The 16,509-nt window shown below is 47.2% G+C and overlaps 1 protein-coding gene and 1 long non-coding RNA gene across 27 annotated transcripts in view; one reads left to right on the top strand and one right to left on the bottom strand.

Moving 5' to 3' along the window:
* Window positions 1-16,509, top strand: part of LOC118378460 (protein diaphanous homolog 1) — a 140,464-nt gene that overhangs the window by 99,568 nt on the left and 24,387 nt on the right. The window lies entirely within an intron of this gene.
* Window positions 6,482-9,191, bottom strand: LOC127923893 (uncharacterized). 23 transcript variants are annotated; one of them, XR_008116119.1, is made up of 6 exons: window positions 7,802-9,191; window positions 7,687-7,755; window positions 7,496-7,633; window positions 7,128-7,426; window positions 7,044-7,089; window positions 6,482-6,974 (listed from the first exon to the last, which is right to left on the bottom strand). It is a non-coding gene; the product is annotated as an uncharacterized LOC127923893 (long non-coding RNA). The 23 variants fall into 23 exon arrangements; XR_008116100.1 differs by having other exon boundaries at window positions 6,482-7,089; window positions 7,565-7,610; window positions 7,733-7,778; window positions 7,848-9,191; XR_008116098.1 differs by having other exon boundaries at window positions 6,482-7,089; window positions 7,565-7,633; window positions 7,733-7,778; window positions 7,848-9,191.

The raw sequence follows: 16,509 nt of genomic DNA on the forward strand, positions 1-16,509 counted from the left end.
GTTCTCCTCTTTTAATTATCCTCTTGGGCCCTGTGCACTAACCCCCTGGACGCATTCACTGTCTAGCTCTCACACGTTTTCTCTCACTCGCTTTCCCACCAACACATTCTTACACACACACTTACTCACTCACAAGCGTACCTATACACTGAGTGTGCAAACCATTAAGAGCACCTTTCTAATATTGAATTGCAACCCCTTTACCCCTGAACAGACTCAGTTGGTCGGGGCGTGGGACTCTACGAGGTGTCGAAAGCGTTCGACGGGGATGCCGGCCCATGTTGACTACAATGGTTGTGTAAAGTTGACTGGATGGGTGGTGGACCATTCTTGATTCACACAGGAAACTGTTCAGTGTGGGGGGACAGCAGTGTTGCAGTTCTTGACACCCAAACCGGTGCCACTTAAATCCTTTGTCTTGCTCATTCACCCTCCTGAATGGCACACGTACCACAACCCATGTCTTAAAAATCCTTCATTAACCTGTATCCTCCCCTTCATCTACACGGATTTGAATTGGCTTTATAAGGGATCATAGCTTTGACCTGGTCAGTCTGTCATGGAAAGAGCAGGTGTTCCTAATGTACACTTGTACACTTAATCTACTTATTCCAAGGGATTATGTCAGTCAATGTTAGTCGTCCATTGATGAGCTGATTGACCATACACCGTGTGTGTGTGTGTGTGTGTGTGTGTGTGTGTGTGTGTGTGTGTGTGTGTGTGTGTGTGTGTGTGTGTGTGTGTGTGTGTGTGTGTGTGTGTGTGTGTGTGTGTGTTCACCACCAGTTCAACTTATTATGGTCTGGACAGGGAGGGGAGAGGAGAGTAGAAGACAGGGTTGTCATGGCAATTGGAATCCCTGGAGTTTTTTTCCCTTTTTTTTTCTCTCGAGTATGTATTCTGGTCTGGTCTGTTGTTTCTCTCTTCTATTATCTCGTTCTCCCTTGCTCTCTCTCTTTTTCTCTCTGCCTCCCTCTTTGTCTTCCTTTTCCTCAGTCCTCTCTACTCACTCTCCTTCCCGCCGGTCCCCACCCCTTGCCCAGTCACAGAGGGAGGGAGAGGCAGATAAAGGAATTCAAATTCTGTCACCGTGGCGACAGAGCAGGGAAGAGAAATGTCACTCGTCTGAGGAAATGAGATGACCAGAGGTGTGTGTGTGTGTGTGCGCCAGTCAGTCAGTCGAGCAGGGTGACCGAGAGAGTGACATTCTGTTTCTCCGCTCTGCTTCGCTCCCCCACAGAGTAAATCATATATGTAGGGGTGTGTGTACGCGCATTTGGTTATTTGTTTATTTTTCATATCCAGACCAGAGCCATTTTCTCCCTGTCTATATTTTACTAGTCAATCATCTGTCTCCCTCTCCGTCTCCGCGCCTCCCTCGCTTCCGTGTCGAAAGGTAATCTCGTTCGGGGGCCACTCCAGCGAGAGAGGGGGCAGAAGAGGGAGGAGAGAAGAGGGAGAAAAAAAGTTTGAAATGAACCCGGAGAAAAAGGCATTTGTATGTGTACCCAATTACCACTCGTCTCAGCCCAAAGTCACCTTCACCAGGAACCCTCGCTCTCCCTCTCTCTGAAAATAGCAACATCGTGCACTTCCAGCCTCGTGTGTGTGTGTGTGTGTGTGTGTGTGTGTGTGTGTGTGTGTGTGTGTGTGTGTGTGTGTGTGTGTGTGTGTGTGTGTGTGTGTGTGTGTGTGTATGGGGAGCTGGACTAGACTGAATAATATCATGGTCTCTCTTCGACCATCAGCTCTGGGCTTATTATGTTTGTAGCGCAGTGTGTGTCTGTGTGTCTGTCGCAGTGTGTGTCCGTGTGTCTATCGCAGTGTGTTCGTGTGTCTGTCGCAGTGTGTGGGTTCGGCTTTTCTGATTGCACTAGCTGATTGAGTCCTGCCCCCATAGGGTTAGGCCCTGGAGTTCTTACACTGATTGTCTGTGTTGATGTAAGAGAAAGAGGCGTGTGTGTGTGCTTGGTGGCAACTGTGTGTGTGTGTGTCATCTCAGTTTGTGTGTCCGAGAGGGGGTGAGGGTGTGTGTGTATGTGACCTCGTTAAGCTCCGGCCTCGTTATGCCCCTTAATTAAGAGTCCAGCGCCTCTGAGCACCGCCCGCTTTCCCACAGTCCACTGGGGCTCAGAGAGGGACAGAAGGGAAGGAGGGAGAGGACAGAGAGCGAGGCAATGAAGAGAGGACAGAGGACGGGGGGTCAGGGATATAAGGTGAGGACAGTCAGACAAAGACAGGCCAGAAAGGGGGATGAAGAGAGAGAGAGAGAGAGGAGAGGGGAGTCAGAGGATAGAGAAGAGAGAGAGGACAGTCAGACAAAGACAGGCCAGAAGGGGGATAAGACCGAGAGAGAGAGAGAGAGAGAGAGGGATGGAGAGGATGAGTGACAACTCAGAGAGGACAGAGGAGAGAGAGGAGGGGTTGAGAGGCTGAAGGACATTGAGGATGAGTGACACAGGGATAGAAAGACAAAGAGAGCGAAGGGGTTAGGGAAGAAGATAAACAGATTGAGAAGATCACAGGACGAGGAACGGGGCATGAGTGATACACAGTGACATTCCATTTGTGCATTTAGCTGCCTCTGACTGTGGATTCATATTCCTACCCTGTCCTGGCTTTGTGTGTGTGTGTGCGTCACGTGTGCGTATCAGTGTGTAATAGGTTCCATCCTCTCTTTACTCTGTCTGCTTGTGTCTTTCGCTCCGTCGATCCCCATCTCCTGCCATCACATCTGAGCCACGATAATAGGATGAGAGTGTGTGTATCCATCAGTGTGTGTGTGTGTGAGAGAGAGGGGGTGCGCCGAGCAGTTAGATGCAGGGTTAAAATTTAATGCAGCTGCCATCTCTCAGCGGTTTCTCAGTGAGCCTCAACACAAACTGACACACTCACTGAGCCATGCTACACGAGAGGACCAGAGCATCTCTCACCCCCCCACACACACACACACACACCACCCACAGGTCTAGGACCTAGCTACATCCTGTTGCACACACCATACACAGGGCCGGAGTTAATGCAGTCTATGAAGGCCTCAAATGATGTGTGTCGTAAAAAAAATCTAGTGCGTGTCTGTCTCTTCCTCCCTGTGTATAAGTTTAAGTCGGAAGTTTACATACTCTTAGGTTGGAGTCATTAAAACTCGTTTTTCAACCACTCCACACATTTCTTGTTAACAAACTATAGTTTTGGCAAGTCGGTTAGGACATACTTTGTGCATGACACAACTACTTTTTCCAACAATTGTTTACAGATTATTTCACTTATAATTCACTGTATCACAATTCCAGTGGGTTAGAAGTGTACATACACTAAGTTGACTGTGCCTTTAAACAACTTGGAAACTTCCAGAAAACTATGTCATGGCTTTAGAAGCTTCTCATAGGCTAATTGACATCATTTGAGTCAATTGGAGGTGTACCTGTGGATATATTTTAAGGCTTTGCTTGACATCATGGGAAAATCAATAAATCAGCCAAGACCTCAGAAAAAAATTGTAGACCTCCACAAGTCTGGTTCATCCTTGGGAGCAATTTCCAAATGCCTGAAGGTACCACGTTGATCTGTACAAACAATAGTACACAAGTATAAACACCATGGGACCACGCAGCCGTCATATCACTCAGGAAGAAGATGCGTTCTGTCTCCTGGAGATGAACATACTTTGGTGCGAAAAGTGCAAATCAATCCCAGAACAACAGCAAAGGACCTTGTGAAGATGCTGGAGGAAACGAGTACAAAAGTATCTACATCCACAGAGTCCTATATCGACATAACCTGAAAGGCCGCTCAGCAAGGAAGAAGCCACTGCTCCAAAACCACCATAAAAAAGCCAGACTACTGTTTGCAACTGCACATGGGGACAAAGATTGTATTTTTTGGAGAAATGTCCTCTGGTCTGATGAAACAAAAATAGAACTGTTTGCCCATAATGACCATCGTTATGTTTGGAGAAAAAAGGGGGAGGCTTGCAAGCCGAAGAACACCATCCCAAACGTGAAGCACGGGGGTGGCCGCATCATGTTGTGGGGGTGCTTTGCTGCAGGAGGGACTGGTGCACTTCACAAAATAGATGGCATCATGAGGAGGGCATATTATGTGGATATATTGAAACAACATCTCAAGAAATCAGTCCGGAAGTTAAAGCTTGGTCACAAATGTGTCTTCCAAATGGACAATGACCCAAGCATACAGTCATGGCCAAAAGCTTTGAGAATGACACAAATATTCATTTTCACAAAGTTTGCTGCTTCAGTGTCTTTAGATATTTTTGTCAGATGTTTCTATGGAATACTGAAGTATAATTATAAGCATTTCACAAGTGTCAAAGGCTTTTATTGACAATTATATGAACTTGATGCAAAGAGTCAATATTTGCAGTGTTGACCCTTCTTTTTCAAGACCTCTGCAATCCGTCCTGGCATGCTGTCAATTAACTTCTGGGCCACATCCTGACTGATGGCAGCTCATTCTTGCATAATCAATGCTTGGAATTTGTCAGAATTTGTAGATTTTTGTTTGTCCACCCGCCTCTTGAGGATTGACCAAAAGTTCTCAATGGGATTAAGGTCTGGGGGGTTTCCTGGTCTTTGACCCAAAATATCAATGTTTTGTTCCCCGAGCCACGTAGTTATCACTTTTGCCCTATGGCAAGGTGCTCCATCATGCTGGAAAAGGCATTGTTCGTCATTAAACTTCCTGGATGGTTGGGAGAAGTTGGTACCATTCTTTATTCATGGCTGTGTTCTTAGGAAAAAATGTGATTGAGCCCACTCCCTTGGCTGAGAAGCAACCCCACACATGAATGTTTTCAGGATTCTTTACTGTTGGCATGACACAGGACTGATGGTGGCTCTCACCTTGTCTTCTCATGGCAAGCTTTTTTCCAGATGCACCAAACAATCAGAAAAGGGATTCATCAGCGAAAATGACTTTACCCCAGTCCTTAGCAGTCCAATCCCTGTAATTTTTGCAGAATATCAGTCTGTCCCTGATGGTTTTCCTGGAGAGAAGTGGCTTTGCTGCCCTTCTTGACACCATGCCATCCTCTAAAAGTCTTCGCCTCACTGTGCGTGCAGATACACTCACACCTGCCTGCTGCCATTCCTGAGCAAGCTCTGCACTGGTGGTGCCCCGATCCCGCAGCTGAATCAACTTTAGGTGATGGTCCTGGCGCTTGCTGGACTTTTTTGGGGGCACTGAAGCCTTCTTCACAACAATTGAACCGCTCTCCTTGAAGTTCTTGATGATCTGATAATGGTTGATTTAGGTGCATTCTTACTGGCAGCAATATCCTTGCCTGTGAAGCCCTTTTTGTGCGAAGCAATGATGACGGCACGTTTCCTTGCAGGTCTATGTTTGACAGAGGAAGAACAATGATTCCAAGCACCACCCTCCTTTTGAAGCTTCCAGTCTGTTATTCAAACTCAATCAGCATGACAGAGTGATCTCCAGCCTTTTCCTCGTCAATACTCACACCAGTGTTAACGTGAGAATCACTGACATGATGTCGGCTGGTCCTTTTGTGTCAGGGCTGAAATGCAGTGGAAATAGTTTTTGGGGATTCAGTTCATTTGCATGGCAAAGAGGGACTTTGTATTGAATTGCAATTCATCTGATCACTCTTCATAACATTCTAGAGTATATGGAAATTGCCGTCATACAAACTGAGGCAGCCGACTTTGAAATTTTTTTGTGTCATTCTCAAAACTTTTGGCCACGACTGTACTTACAAAGTTGTGACAAATTGGCTTAAGCACAACAAAGTCGAGGTTATCACAAAGCCCTGACCTCAATCCTACAGAAAATGTGTGGGCAAAACTGAAAAAGTGTGTGCAAGCAAGGAGGCCTAAAAAACCAACTCAGTTACACCAGCTCTGTCAGGAGGAATGGGCCAAAATTCACCCAACTTATTGTGGGATGCTTATGGAAGGCTACCCGAGGCGTTTGACCCAAGTTAAACAATTTAAGGCGATGCTACCAAATACTAATTGAGTGAATGTAAACTTCTGACCCACTGGGAATGTGATGAAAGAAATAAAAGCTGAAATAAATAATTATCTCTACTATTATTCTGACATTTCACAGTCTTAAAATAAAGTGGTGATCCTAACTGACCTAAGACAGGGAATTTTTACTAGGATTAAATGTCAGGAATTGTGAAAAACTGAGTTTAAATGTAATTTGCTAAGGTGTATGTAAACTTCTCACTGTATGTCTCAGTGCTGAAGCTATCTGTGGTAACTGCCGTGTGTAAGGCCGATTTCTTTTTCCTTCTCTTTTCTTCTCCCTGGAGCTGTTCTGACAGTCTCTGGAGTTAACTGCAGCTTTAGCTCCCGTCGGACTGGATTACACAGACTATGGTGTCTATCTGTACTAGACAGTCTTACACACACACAAAATATTTTGCAGCACACTAAACCAGTTGAGAAAGGAGACAGAGGCTAACCTCTTGGGGGGGGGGGGTTGTACAGTAAATCAGCTTCCACACACGTCGTGGCCTGTTTGGGCCGTTGACTGGCTTCATAGCCCTTCCATCTCGACAGGTCGGTAAGCACATGGCTGGATTAGAACTGTGTGCGTGTTGGTTTTGTGTGCCCGTATAATTGTGACCAATTCCTTCGAGGGTTTAAGAAACAGATGTTTTAGGAGATGATTTTTGGTTTGTGGGGGGGGTCTCAGTATTTGTGTCTTCGTTTGTATGGGGCTGAAACGGATATTAGAAACGCTATGGGAACCATGGTGGGCTTAACCTGCAATCAGACCATACAGTTAGAGTCCACCTTTGTAGATAATAGGATAGGATATCTGGGTGTATCTGGCAACCTCTAAACCTCCACCGTCACTGTGTCTAAACCTCAGCCGTCACTGTGTCTAACCCTCAGCCGTCACTGGGTCCAAACCTCAGCCGTCACTGGGTCCAAACCTCAGCCGTCACTGGGTCCAAACCTCAGCCGTCACTGGGTCCAAACCTCAGCCGTCACTGTGTCTAACCCTCAGCCGTCACTGGGTCCAAACCTCCGCAGTCACTGGGTCCAAACCTCAGCCGTCACTGGGTCCAAACCTCAGCCGTCACTGGGTCCAAACCTCAGCCGTCACTGGGTCCAAACCTCAGCCGTCAAAACCTCAGCCGTCACTGGGTCCAAACCTCAGCCGTCACTGGGTCCAAACCTCAGCCGTCACTGGGTCCAAACCTCAGCCGTCACTGGGTCCAAACCTCAGCCGTCACTGGGTCCAAACCTCAGCCGTCACTGGGTCCAAACCTCAGCCGTCACTGGGTCCAAACCTCAGCCGTCACTGGGTCCAAACCTCAGCCGTCACTGGGTCCAAACCTCAGCCGTCACTGGGTCCAAACCTCAGCCGTCACTGGGTCCAAACCTCAGCCGTCACTGGGTCCAAACCTCAGCCGTCACTGGGTCCAAACCTCCGCCGTCACTGGGTCCAAACCTCCGCCGTCACTGGGTCCAAACCTCCGCCGTCACTGGGTCCAAACCTCAGCCGTCACTGGGTCCAAACCTCAGCAGTCACTGGGTCCAAACCTCCGCAGTCACTGGGTCCAAACCTCAGCCGTCACTGGGTCCAAACCTCCGCCGTCACTGGGTCCAAACCTCCGCCGTCACTGGGTCCAAACCTCCGCCGTCACTGGGTCCCTCACCTCCTGGGTCCAAACCTCACTGTCCAAACCTCCGCAGTCACTGGGTCCAAACCTCCGCAGTCACTGGGTCCAAACCTCCGCCGTCACTGGGTCCAAACCTCCGCAGTCACTGGGTCCAAACCTCCGCAGTCACTGGGTCCAAACCTCCGCAGTCACTGGGTCCAAACCTCCGCCGTCACTGGGTCCAAACCTCCGCAGTCACTGGGTCCAAACCTCCGCAGTCACTGGGTCCAAACCTCCGCAGTCACTGGGTCCAAACCTCCGCAGTCACTGGGTCCAAACCTCCGCAGTCACTGGGTCCAAACCTCCGCAGTCACTGGGTCCAAACCTCAGCAGTCACTGGGTCCATGATCTCCTGATGGTGTGTGTGACTCACTGGGAACAGAACTAGTGGACTTTTCTCTAGAGAGTATATAGGCTGTATGGTTACACTACACGCGCACACACACACACACACACACACACACACACACACACACACACACACACACACACACACACACACACACACAGGGCTCCAGACTGTGACCATTTAGACAGACTTTGCGACCCTGTGACAATGTTTTTTATGGGGGGGCTAAAACCATGGTTTGATAAAGTATGGTATCCTTATGATTCCTGTATTGAAAGTCCCCGCCTGCTTGCCCCTTTACCTGTTTTACTCGGGACTGCAGCTGTTTTGAGCAGCCGCTCTCTTTCCTTTACCGGAGGGAATAATGCTCCAGGAGAAAGAGAAATGTTCTTATTGTATAACATTTCAAATCCAATTGCAGAGAAAACACAGCTACCCTGTTGTCACAATTAAAGACAAGGTTCTCAGCTTTCTGTAGGTAGAATTAAAACATTTAAATTTTTTGCTCAATTTTATAACAAAGATATTTGATATTGATATTAGTGCACATAAAGATGCAGGCAAATTAATCTCGATTGAACATAAAGTACATAATTTCTGGAACCCAATTGAACAGTAAAATATATTTTATTCCACTTAACAAAAATATAAAAGTAATGTGTTGGGGGAGCGGTGTATTTCTGTCCAAAATAAAGCCCTTATGTGGAAAAATAATCATTCTGATTGGCTGGGCCTGTTTCCCCAGCATGTGGGCCTGGCTGCCAAGCGGCTGCACTCCCTGCCCAGTCAAATGAAACCCATAGATTAGGGCCTAATTTATTTATTTCAATTGACTGATTTTCCTTATATGAACTGTAACTCAGTAAAATATTAGAAATGGTTGTGTTTTTTAATATTTTTTTGCTCATTATTAATCCAATTGGCTACCCCAAAAAAATGCATTGACAGTCACTGGATTGAGTTGAACATTTAAAAAGATACATGTTGAACCACAACCTGAGGAGTTGAACCAACTTTGTTCTTCAACACCATCTCAGTAGACTATTAGACTTTTTAATAAAGCACTGTGAATGACTGTACAACATGCTACTCGTTTTTTATATTGTGTAAGTCAATCACCACCTTCCGGAGACACCTGAAGCCCCACCTCTTTAAGGAATACCTAGGATAGGATAAAGTAATCCTTCTCCCCCTTAAAAGATTTAGATGCACTATTGTAAAGTGGCTGTTCCACTGGATGTCATAAGGTGAATGCACCAATTTGTAAGTCGCTCTGGATAAGAGCGTCTGCTAAATGACTTAAATGTAAATGTGTAATGCCAGGAGGGGGGGAATGGTGCACCGAAATCATGGCCTGGTGCCACCAACTGAAAAACTTAGTAGCGCTAGTGCAACCAGTGGAAAATGTTAAGTCTGAAACCCTGCACACACACACACACACACACACACGCACACACACGCGCGATACACTACTGTATGTAGGTTCCCTTTATGTGGATGAAAGAGGAGAGCCAGGCCCCCGTTTTAGCAGTTGGATTAAATCTTGTTTCTGATCATCTGTGGCAGACAGACGGACAGAGACGCTAGCTGGCTGCTCAGAGCTAATCCTTGTGATTGAGGCCGGGTCTCGCTGGGGCTGTCCCCGTTCATACCCCTCTCCCCCTATCTATCTCCCTTTCCCCCCTCTCTCGCCCCTCATCATCTCCTCTCCATACCCTCCTTCTCTCTTCTTGCTTTCTTCCTCATCTCCCTCCCCCCTATTCCTCCTCCTCTTCATCCGTGCCTATGTGAGCCCTGGCCAGACCCTGAGACTGGCAGAGAAAGCGAGAGTGACAATAACAGGAACAGAAGTCTCTATGGTGGCTTGAAGACATTTAGATCCGACATCTTTTTCTCAAGTGTGTGTTTTTTTTTCATGCCCTGCGAGCACTGTGTGACATTTTAAAGGGCAGTATCCCTCTCCCCGCCCCCATGTCTTCTAAAGGCAGAGCCCTGGGGCCTATGGATCCCGCTGAAACGCTCTCTCTGCCTCCTATTCGTCGTGTGCGCGTGTCAGTCTGTTTCCACCATGTGGTCAACTCGCGACTGCTAATCAAGCCTGCAAGGCTAGCCCAAGGAGACAGGGGGAGAGAGCGAACTAGAGGAGGGAGCTAGAGAGAGAGAGAGAGTGCTTTCCTTTGTCCTCCTCACTGAAGCAGAGAGAGATGCCTGGGAGGAGAAGCAGACGGATGGAGATGGGAGACTGAGGAAGGGAACAGGGGGCGGGGGGGGGTGTTAACAGAGTGAATGTCTGCACTCCTCTGTGGCATGACACTGTGAAGCCCGACGTTTCTTTCCCCTTTTTATCTCTGCCTCCTTTCCGCTTTCTTCCTCTCCTCCTTTCCTGGTGTCTGTCCAGAATGAGCGTGTTAATATTTCAGAGCGACAGCAGTACTGCTCCAAACCCTTCCATAGCCCTAGGCGGTTGTTACCTAGAGGGTTAGAACACAGTGTGTGTGTACAGTGTCTATATGACTACCACATGACAATCTGTCAGTGTCGTGTGGTTGTGTTGCGGTTGTGTTGCGACTGATCTAATATTTTCTGAGACAGCTTGCAGTACCCCGTCAACCACCCTAGAGGGAGCCGTTTGACGGCAAGAGCAATACTACATCCTCAAGGACGTCCTCTCTCTGCTCGCGCTCCACACAGTGTACCAACCACTAGTGGATTTTTCGAGCACCACACACACACACACACGTACACACACAGAGGTACATACGCACACACACACACACATGGAGGGTGGGCGAGCAAGTGTCAACCCCCTCCAGCGCTGGTTGGGCTTGTCTGAGTCCTCTGGAGTGTGAAGGAGGGACTGGGAGAGGATGAATCTGAGGTGTGTGTGATTTTGTGTGTGTGGGTGTGGTTGTGTGGAACTCAAGGTCAATGGCAAAGTGAAGTGGATGAGAAGAGGAAACATTTGCGCACATAGCCCTCACCCTTTTTCTCGCTCTCTCTCACCTTTCTCTCTCTCATCTTTCTCTCTCCCTCCCTCCCTCTTTCTCTCCATTTCCTTTGTTTGACTCGTTTTATGGCCCTCTCTCTCCCTTTAACTGTCCTCTCCTCCCTCTTAATTTCGCAAACACACTCCCTATTATTCTCTCTCTCCCCCCTCTCTCTCGCTCTCCCCCTCTCTTGCTCTCCTCTCGCCCCCCCCTCTCTCTCTGTTTTAATTAGCTGGTGTAATTGCAGTAGTAAATCTTAGCTCATGTCCCAGGGAGAGTGGCTGATATAGGGCTGATTTAATAACCACAGCCAGTGGTAGCGCATTACAGCTAACCTCTAACTGCCTCTTCTCGCCCTGTGTGTGTGTGTGTATCGTCCTGGTGTTTTAAAGGGGGTTTATGAGCTGTTTATGTGGTTGTGGCAGCAGTGAGAATGAGTTCAAGGTGAATCTGTGTCTGTGTGTCAGCTGTAGTGCCTTATCAGTGATGCAGGCTGAATAGCGTGTGTGTGTGTGCTTCATCACTGATGCAGGCTGCATGGTGTGAGTGCGTCATCACTGCAGACCTTCATGGCCAGGAGAGCAGAGAGAGGTCAGAACGGCCCTGAGAGAATAACACACACACACACAACCTTTCTCTCTAGAACACACACCCTCTCATACACTCTCAGGGTCACTCTCACAGAGAGTGACAGAGTAGTAACCACTAGGACCGTGGTGTTCCTTACTGTTGGCTGATACATTACTCTAGAAACAGTACTGTGCTTTCGCCAGTAGAGGTCACTCATACTCCACGCATCACCATACATACAGCAATCCACATGAGTGACTCTTTTGTTCTACAGCACATGGATCACTGGCATATACACGAAGTGTACAAAACATTAAGAACACCTTCCTAATATTGAGTTGCACCCCACCACCACCACCCACCCACTCTACAAGGTGTTGAAAGCGTTCCACAGGGATGCTGGCCCATGATGACTCCAATGCTTCTCACAGTTGTGTCAAGTTGGCTGGATGTCCTTTGGGTGGTGGATCATTCTTGAAACACACGGTAACCTGTTAAGTGGGACAAACCCAGCAGCATTGCAGTTCTTGACACAAACCGGTGTGCGTGGTACCTACTACCATACCCCGTTCAAAGACACTTAACTCTTTTGTCCATTCACCCTTTGAATGGCACATACACACATTCCATTTCTCAAGACTTCTTCAACCTGTCTCCTCTTCATCTACACTGATTGAAGTGGATTTAACAAGTGACATCAATAAGGGATCGTAGCTTCCACCTGGATTCACCTGGTCAGTTTGTCACGGTGAAGAGCAGGTGTTCTTAATGTTTTGTACTCACAGCTCGTTCAATGATTAGAAAGTACATTTAAAATGGTTAAAATATATATGTATATTAATGTAGTTCTGGGGAGATGTTATAAGATTATGTAAATGTGAGGATGTCATAAGGGTTCAATACATGAAATAGATATACATGAAGTAGAGCTGCATTATGTTGAGACTTTATGAGATTTGGTCGGAAACGCATTGAAGAGGTCTAATTTAGTTTTAGAGTAGAGGCTTTTAGTATACTTTAAAAATCTGTTTTGGGACTTAACTCAATGATATAGGTAATTAATTTAAATAAATATATGTTGTCTGTACTTATACACTAGGGCTACTCTTCCAACCATATATAACTTAATTGTTTGGACTTTTTACAAAGGTTTTGCATTCTCTAGATGGTACTTTTTGTCATGTGACTTTACCATACCATCACAGCACACATGCAAGCTGATGACTGGTGGAAATGACAAATAAATGACATTCTCATTTTGTCATGATTTGATATTTGCTGTTTAATTCATTTTCAACTTTATACAGCCTTTATGAGATGACATGTGTGCGCTGTGGGTCAGTGGAGTAATTCTTCCAAGCAGCTCCACTGTTCAGACACCAGGGGTGCGCAAGTGAGCACAGTCCTAGCCCCTCCCCTAACCCCTCCCACCCAGCCTGGCCCTCCCACATCCTGCTTCCCTTCCCCCCCCTGCCCCACCCAGCCATCTGCTGTTGGGCTCCACATGCACTGCCAGGAATCCATTTTCCCTGCTTCCTTTCAGAAAGAAAAACAGGATGAAGGGGCTCTTTCAGTCCGAGGTTATTCTGGAACCCCCCTATTCTTTCTCTCTTTACACACACACACACACACACACACACACACACACACCGTGGCGTAATGTGCACATTTTAAAGTTTAAAGGGACCAAGTCTCAGTCAGCTGTCCTTCTGTTAAGTTTAGACAAAAGACGTGGCATGAGGCCACTTTTTAGCCCCCCTTCCCCATGCTCTCCATTTTCTCTCCAGTCTTTGTCACGTACATTCCATTCAAACTTTTAGAGTAACTTCATTTTCAAATTGAACGCGCGAGGCTTCCAGTCTAAACATATTGAATTAAGGTTGTGAAGTTCAAGACTTTGTAAGCAGGAGAAAAAGTCTATTGTGTGTGTGTTGTATGGCAGCTAGACATGTAGAAGCAAAATATCAGGAGCCTCTCAGTCCAAACCTTAAGAATATGACTCTCGAAACCTAAAACCCTCTCCTCCACTTCTAGCTGGGGAGAAACTCTGGGCAGAAGAATGTTGTATGGGGGGGAAGTTGTATTCAAGTTATATAATGTTGAGTGCACTTCTCCCAGCTGGCCAGTAGAGGTGTGTCATGAGCCACTCTTTTCCTCCATATGCACACAATGGACTCTGCCATCTGTAAGCTTTTAGAATCAAAATAACCTTGGTCCAGTCTACTCCGCATGCAGGGAGTGGTAATGGGAGAATGAAAGAGGAGAGGGAATGAAGGAGAGGGAAATGGATGAAATAAGAGAGCTTTTCTCTGAGAAGGTTTTTTTTTTGTTCTTTCCTGTTTCTCTCTTTTCTTTGCTCCAAGGCAGCGAGCCGTCACCTCCTCACACAGATTCTATCCTTTTAAGGAGCGAGAGAGGAAGGGAAGAGAGAGAGAAGAGGATGGGGGGATGAATAACAGTTCATGCCTGGTGACTGATAAACAGTCTCCTTTTTGTACAGACACTCACTCAGACTTTTTTGTGGTCCTTCTGTAGCTCAGTTGGTAGAGCATGGCGCTTGTAGTGTGGGTAGTGGGTTCGATTCCCGGGACCACCCATACGTAGAATGTATGCACACATTGGCTTTGGATAAAAGCGTCTGCTAAATGGCATATATATAAAGAAAAATGTTTAACCTTTATTTAAGCTTTATCTATTCAACTACTGCATGACTTGGCTCTTCTCCTTAACCCTCCTCTCCTTCTTTGTTTGTCTCTTTTAGCAGGAGATAGATTTGTAATGTTAGTTGAACAGTAACGAAAAGACTTGAGCGCATACACACACACACACACACACACACACACACACACACTTGTCTCAGTGCCAGACAGCTGTTGGTGAGGCAGGGGGCTGTGGTGGGGTAACCGGGGGAGGGGGCGTATGGGGGTGAGTAAGGGGTCCCCTTTGTGCGGGTGGGGAGCAATAGAACTACAGCATGTACTATAAAACGAGAACGTTTGTGTGTTTGCTAATGGACATGCCATGTGTGTGTCAGTGTTCTCCCCCCATTGTGGCAGTTTAGTGTGAGTGGTGTGTTATCAGTGGCCAGTAGGGGTGCCATTGCACCATAAATGAGAGAACCTGTATGTGTGCAGCCGTTTTGCCCTAGGACCCGTTTTGCCCTCGGTTTAGGACCCGTTTTGCCCTCGGTTTAGGACCCGTTTTGCCCTCGGCCTAGGACCCGTTTTGCCCTCGGCCTAGGACCCGTTTTGCCCTCGGCCTAGGACCCGTTTTGCCCTCGGCCTAGGACCCGTTTTGCCCTCGGCCTAGGACCCGTGTTTTGCCCTCGGCCTAGGACCCGTTTTGCCCTCGGCCTAGGACCTGTTTTGCCCTCGGCCTAGGACCTGTTTTGCCCTCGGCCTAGGACCTGTTTTGCCCTCGGCCTAGGACCTGTTTTGCCCTCGGCCTAGGACCTGTTTTGCCCTCGGCCTAGGACCTGTTTTGCCCTCGGCCTAGGACCTGTTTTGCCCTCGGCCTAGGACCTGTTTTATGATAGTGATGTAATGACTACGTGTGTCGACGACAACGTCATAGGAAAGCTTATCAGAGGGCTGTGCTCTGATTGGCTAGAGCGTATCATGCACTATAATAAGGGTAAGAGCACACTCTCATCCCCTCTCACTCCTCTCATCCCCTCTCTCTCTCTCATCCCCTCTTCTCTCGCACTCTTGCTCTCTCTACGTGACAAAGTATGTGGACACCTGCTCGTCGAACATCTCATTCCAGATTCATTAATATGGAGTTGGTCTCTAATTTGCTGCTGTAACAGCCTCCACTCTTCTTTCCACTAGATGTTTGAACATTACTGTGGGGACTTCCATTCAGCCACAAGCATTATTGAGGTTGGGCACTGATGTTGGGCAAATAGGTCTGGCTCGCAGTCTGTTCCAATTCATCCCAAGGTGTTCGATGGAGTTGAGGTCAGGGCTCTATGCAGGCCAGTTAAGTTCTTCCACACCGATCTCGACAAACCATTTCTGTATGGACCTCGCTTTGTGCACAGGGGCATTGTCATGCTGAAACAGGAAAGGGCCTTTCCCAAACTGTTGCCATAAAGTTGGAAGCACACATTTGCCTAGAATGTCATTGTATGCTGTAGCGTTATGCTTTCCCTTCACTGGAACTAAGGGGCCTAGCCTGAGCCAGGAAAAACAGCTAAGACCATTATTCCTCCTCCACCAAACTTTACAGTTGGCATTATGCATTCATGTAGGTAGCTTTCTCCTGGCAGCTGCCAAACCCAGATTCGTCTGTCGGACTGCCAGATGGCGAAGAGTGATTCATCAGTTCATTGAACGCATTTCCACAACCAGTGTTTGTCTGTGGAGATTGCATGGTGGTGTGCTCGATTTTATACACCTGTCAGGAACGGGTTTGGCTGGATAAGCCGAATCTGCTAATTTGAAGGGGTGTCCACATACTTTTGTATATATCGTGTATGTCCATCTCTATTTGTCTCTCTGATTGTGTGTGTGTCTATGTCCCTGTGTGTAACGGCGGATATCCTGATAGTCTTCCTGCTCTCTGTAGGCTCCAGGACAGAGTGTGCGAGACACAATGGTGTTTATGATTCCTATTGACAATACAGACAGTACACGTGAACACACACACACACACACACAATACATTAGGTACATACGAAGGCAACATATGCTTGTTGTCACACAGGGAAAACACATATGCTACCCACAGACAGCAGACAGGTGACAAAGATGCTAACAGGAGGTCATGATGCCCAAGTGAAACAAACAATGCTGTTCAGTAGTGGCTGTGAGTGGTGGAGTGTGAGAGAGAGACGGAGAGAGAGAGTGGGGCCTCAGACAAGGCCTGCTCTTTGTTATTATACAGTGTACTGTGGTAGTACTGTAGTAGTAGTACTGTTGTAGTAGTTATATGCACACTCT

This window comes from Oncorhynchus keta, chromosome 4, assembly GCF_023373465.1.
Source record: "Oncorhynchus keta strain PuntledgeMale-10-30-2019 chromosome 4, Oket_V2, whole genome shotgun sequence".
In the NCBI taxonomy this organism is placed as follows: Eukaryota; Metazoa; Chordata; class Actinopteri; order Salmoniformes; family Salmonidae; genus Oncorhynchus; species Oncorhynchus keta.